This window comes from Chiloscyllium punctatum, chromosome 17, assembly GCF_047496795.1.
Source record: "Chiloscyllium punctatum isolate Juve2018m chromosome 17, sChiPun1.3, whole genome shotgun sequence".
Lineage (NCBI taxonomy): Eukaryota > Metazoa > Chordata > Chondrichthyes > Orectolobiformes > Hemiscylliidae > Chiloscyllium > Chiloscyllium punctatum.
The window spans coordinates 74,826,581-74,832,599 of record NC_092755.1 but is presented as its reverse complement, the minus strand read 5'-3'; positions in this window follow the sequence as shown (position 1 = coordinate 74,832,599).

Below are 6,019 nucleotides of genomic sequence, written 5' to 3'. Positions count from 1 at the left end.
ACTGAGCATGTGGCATCAGCGATGATGTGAAGGGCGGAAGTGATGTCACATGTGATGCATGAGGAATTATGAGGGGTGGAAGTGGTTGTGGGAGTGGCCATGATGGGGGCGGAAGTGACATCATCACTCAGCATGGGGGTGGCAGCTGCATCAGCCGCATGGCTAATGGCGGAATAGATTCCGAGGCCAGGGGAATCTTCTGGAATGTTTGAGGAGCGCTGGTTACGGAGGAGGGAGTTTGTTGTATGAGATGGAATTGAAATACTGTTTGTTGAGAGTATGAATTCTCCTGAGGATGTAGTACAGAGTGGGTCCTTTGCAATTCTGAGAGAGTGTGGCCCTCAGCTGAGGCAGGGCTGACTGTAGAGAGGTTAGGTGCCGGCGCATTGCTGCAAGCATGGAGCGGAGGATCTTGAAGGAGAACTGTTGCTGGCGTTTTTGAATCTGTAGTCTGTACTGTTTGCCCCGTTCGGGTCCGAACTCTGCTGGTTTAAAGGTGGTCCGAAGTCCGTGTGGGATGAGTTGGTTACGGAGGCAGGCACTGAGGAAGCAAATGTGGCTGTGGTAGCAAGTTTGTTTCACGACATGGTTGAAGAGCTTCAGGGCAGAGGAAATGACCTAGGAGTTGCAGTGGGAGAGGGACTCCCTGAGATTCTTGTAGAGAGAGGAGGAAAACTTCTTCAAGGCAGGCATCCTTACAAGAGGATTCGCAGTAGGGTTAAAATCAATGAGGTAAAAACAATGACTGCAGATGCTGGAAACAAGCCATACGTACATATACATTTCATTTCTTTACATACAGAGATCGGAATTAATCATTTGTATGTACAGGTCTGTACGTTTACCATCCATATATTTAGCTGAGGCTTTAGTGGGACCCCTGTTCTTAGGCAAGCAGACATTACACGGCAAGCAGCTGCCCGGGTGCCTGTGAATTTTTTTTATTTCAAAAATATACTTTATTCATAAAATGATTTGATGGTCTGTACATTTGGTCATGCCATACATATGTCAACATTTACAAACACAGATCAGAATTTATCATTGTTATGTACAGGTCTGTGCATTTCTCAATCTTATGCATATATTTGGCTGAGGCATCAGCAGAGCCCAAAAAAACGTCCGCATGGGCCCCCTGTTCTTCTTTAGGCAGGCCGATCTTACACGGTGGTCTTTCCCCACTGCGCCTTGGCGGCAGCTGCCCCAAGCTTCAGCGCGTCCCTCAACACGTAGTCTTGGACCTTGGAATGTGCCAGTCTGCAACACTCAGTCGGGGTCAACTCCTTCAGCTGGAAGATCAACAGGTTTCAGACCGCCCAGAGAGCATCCTTCACTGAGTTGATGATCCTCCAGGTGCAGTTAATGTTCGTCTCGGTGTGAGTCCCGGGGAACAGGCCATAGAGCACGGAGTCCCGCGTCACGGCGCTGCTCGGGACGAACCTCAACAAGCACCACTGCATTCCTCTCTAGACTTCCTCTGTATAGGCACATTCCAGAAGGAGGTGTGTGACAGTCTCGTCCCCCCCACAGCCACTTCAAGGGCAGCGTGCGGTGCGGCAGAGAGTCTGGGCGTGCATGAAGGATCTCACAGGCAGAGCCCTTCTCACCACCAGCCAAGCCACGTCTTGGTGCTTGTTGGAAAGTTCTGGCGATGAGGCATTCTGCCAAATGGCTTTGACAGTCTGCTCAGGGAACCGCTCGACAGGATCCGCCCTCTCCTTTTCCCGAAGGGTCTCAAGGACACTACGTGCTGACCACTTCCTGATGGACTTGTGGTCAAAGGTGTTTTTTCTCATAAATTTCTCCACGAAGGACAGGTGATACGGAACGGTCCAACTACTCGGAGCGTTCCGCAGCAGCGAGGCCAGGCCCATCCTTCGCAACACCGGGGACAGGTAGAACCTCAGTACGTAGTGACACTTGGTGTTTGCGTACCGGGGATCCACGCACAGCTTGATGCAGCCACACACAAAGGTGGCCATCAGGGGGAGGGTGGCATTGGGTGTGTTTGTTCCCCCATTGCACCGGTCTTTGTACATTGTGTCTCTTCGGACCCGGTCCATCTTTGATCTCCAAATGAATTGGAAGATGGCCCGGGTGACTGCGGCGGCACAGGTCCTGGGGATAGGCCAGACCTGTGCCACATATAGCAATACTGAGAGTACCTCACACCTGATGACCAGGTTTTTTCCCACGATAGAGAGCGACCGTTGCCCCCATCTGCCTAGTTTCTGTCTCATCTTTCTGATCCGCTCCGCCCAGGTCTTGGCGCACGCCCCAGCCCCCCCGAACCAAATACCCAGCACTTTCAGGTGGTCAGTCCTGACGGTGAAGGGGATAGAGGATTGGTCGGCCCAGTTCCCGAAGAGCATGGCCTTGCTCTTGCCCCGGTTTACCTTGGCCCCCGAGGCCCGTTCGAACTGGTCACAGATGCACACGAGTCTGTGCACGGACAGCGGATCCGAGCAGAAAACAGCGACGTCATCCATGTACAGGGAGGCCTTAACCTGCAGGCCCCCGCTGCCAGGAATAGTCACCCCTTTCAGGCTCGCATCCTTCCTGATGGATTCGGCAAATGGCTCTATGAAACACACAAACAAGGCGGGTGAGAGGGGGCATCCCTGCCTGACTCCAGATCTTACAGGGAAGCTGTCTGATTTCCACCCATTGATTGAGACTGCACTGACAATGTTGGTGTAGAGCAGTCTGATCCAATTTCCGATTCCCTCCCCAAAGCCCATTTTGGAGAGGACATCCCTCATATATGTATGCGATATCCTGTCAAAGGCTGCCCGGGTGACTGTGAATTCCCCTCGGTGAAATCTCTGCCACCTTCTGATTCGATGCTTGACAAGGAAAATCAGTGAGGGTGTCCTGTTGTGATCCATTCTCCAGTCATGGTGACTGCAATGCATTCTCCCAGAATTCTTGTGACACCCTGGTTTGATTATTTGGATTAACATTCAAACTTTTAGTGAATTGTGACAAAGTCACTTTAACAAATGATCAAATCGATGCATGTGCTGACATGCTGGTTTAAAAATAAAAATGACTGAAATTGCTTACAATGTGATATCACAAACTTAGTTGAAAGGAGTTGACATTGTAGAAACTAACATTGCAATTTAAACACCTATTTTAAGTCTAAGTATTTTTCTGGTCTTGAAATAAAAACCTGGATAGTTATTCATTAAGTCATAGAGATGTACAGCATGGAAACAGACCCTTCGGTCCAACCCGTCCATGCCAACCAGATATCCCAACCCAATCTAGTCCCACCTGCCAGCATCCGGCCCATATCCCTCCAAACCCTTCCTATTTATGTACCCATCCAAATGCCTCTTAAATGTTGCAATTGAACCAGCTTCCCCCACTTCCTCTGGCAGCTCATTCCAACACGTACCACCCTCTGCGTGGAAACGTTGCCCGTTAGGTCTCTTTTCTATCTTTCCCCTCTCATCCTAAACCTATGCCCTCTAGTTCTGGACTCCCCGACCCAGGGAAAAGACTTTGTCTATTTATCCTATCCATGCCCCTCATAATTTTGTAAACCTCTATAAGGACCCCTCAGCCTCCGACGCTCTAGGGAAAATAGCCCCAACCTGTTCAGCCTCTCCCTGTAGCTCAAATCCTCCAACCCTAGCAACATCCTTGTAAATCTTTTCTGAACCCTTTCAAGTTTCACAACATCTTTCCGCTAGGAAGGAGACCAGAATTGCATGCAATATTCCAACTGTGGCCTAACCAATGACCTGTACAGCCACAACACTACCTCCCAATTCCTGTACTCAATACTCTGACCAATAAAGGAAAGCATACCAAACATCTTCCTCACTATCCTATCTACCTGCGACTCTACTTTCAAGGAGCTATGAACCTGCACTCCAACGTTTCTTTGTTCAGCAACACTCCCTCGGACCTTACCATTAAGTGTATAAGTCCTGCTAAGATTTGCTTTCCCAAAATGCAGCACCTCGCATTTATCTGAATTAAACTCCAGTTATGTAAAATTTTCTAAATTTATTAATTCCCACAACTGGACCAAGGAACAAATCCTGTTTTGCACAAAATAATCAGCCCTGTCCCTCATTAGACAACATCCTGTCCTGTTTTGTCTTTTCTATCCTCTGTCCTCTTTCAAAACAAAATAACAACCTATTTGCAATTTGCAATTATCATCCCTCTTGGCTAGCAAATGTGTTATAATATTTGAGGATACTTTTTGTTTTCCTTCAATAAACAAGTTAGAAATAAAAAATAATTCACAAGACTATAATAAGCAAGCGGTTTCTCAGCATTATCTTGAAAATAGGAGCAATAAAATCTGGGAAGAAACAGCTAGTTTCCAGGGATGTCTTGTAGAATTGCTTAGTTACGATAGTTTGTTTGGATTTTAAGAAATTCTTCCTCCATGCTGTTTTGACTGGGGTACCACAACCCAGTTCAAACTGACCACCAGCATATATGTACATTGTCCAATCCTATTTGCAGAATTAACACATGCACTTTACCACAATGATATTCATCGTGGATTTTCAGTTATGTTAAACTCTGTTCACATGCAACATTTGGTAAGTTTTATTGAATAAATTCACATAGCCCTAGTTAATTTGTTCCAATTTCAATTTGTAACCAACATATCTTCAGTTAACTGGCACTTCAGAATGCACATTAGGAACTTTTCAACTTTAATTGTGTAAAATGTACATGTATACAGTAGCTGTAGAAAATCTGAAACTATAAACTTGAGTCAATACACAGTAACTATGGAAGATGTAACATGCCCAACTGTACTTCAGTGTAAGTGCAGTTTATCATTTATATGCCATCTACGTTCTTAATTATTTGAATATAGTCTGTTAGGAGAGGTCATTTCTGTTGTGCACTACCTGCTCTGCCAAGCTTCCACTGAATATCAAAACAAAAATGATCTAGTGGTAGCACAATACGACATGTGAATCTTATTTTAGTTTGTACAGGCTGATGTGCTTCACTTTGTTTGAGCAAAGCCTACATGCATCATGGCCATATGGTGGCATTCTGTACTGCACAAGCATCTACAGTTCTATTTTTAAGCACTCAGTTGTTAGAAATATTTGAAGCCATTGCCAAAAATCCCCTCTACCCATTAATTATTTGTGTTTTGACACATGTTCAAAGCATGTGACTTACTATTCAGAAATTATAAGAATAATACTGTGACATCTTGTTCTAATCTTTGATTTTTTTTAAACCTATTGCAAACGCAAAAGAATCATGGAAGTAGTCCGTTCGGCCCATCAAGTCCACACCAATCCTCCGATGACCACCCCACCCTGCTACCTTGTCCCTGTAACCCTGCATTTCCCACAGCTAATCCACCTAGCCTGGACATTGTGGGCAATTCAACTAACATCAACATCTTTGGACTACACTTTTAAGAACATTAAAATAGTAATGAAACTGTTGGCAATTAAACCTGTACATACCTTTAATGCTTCCCATTATAACAGCAACTGATTAAACCTGATTCTTACAAACTAATGTCCAGCTGAATTTTTCACCAAATAATTGCATTTGTTCCCAGAGCACATTTCATCTGTCTCCAAAATTATTTGCAAAAATGGAAGAGTTTTGAGGCCTGCAAACACAGGCAAAATTGCCCATGTAAACTCCAGATTCTGCATTTACCTAAGCATTTAATACATATTTAATACCCGGAACGTTGAAAGGTGGTGTCCTTTACTGTCTATGTGATCCACTATCTGCTCTATGGCATTTGTATGTAGTTTTTAAAGGTTTGTACACAAATATTTTACAGCAAAACAAGGTCTGATTTGTACACTAATCCTTGGGACGTAGTCTTCAAGATATTTTAAGGCTGTGAAACACCTGATAAAATCTTGGGTAAGAACTAGTAAGTTTTATCATTGTTAGTCTGATTAAAAACAACATTTGGGCTAAGAAATAGTGACTTGTTGCATTTATAGACTATTACTCCATTAAAGGGTAACCTGAGATTAAGACCAACAGACTTTTT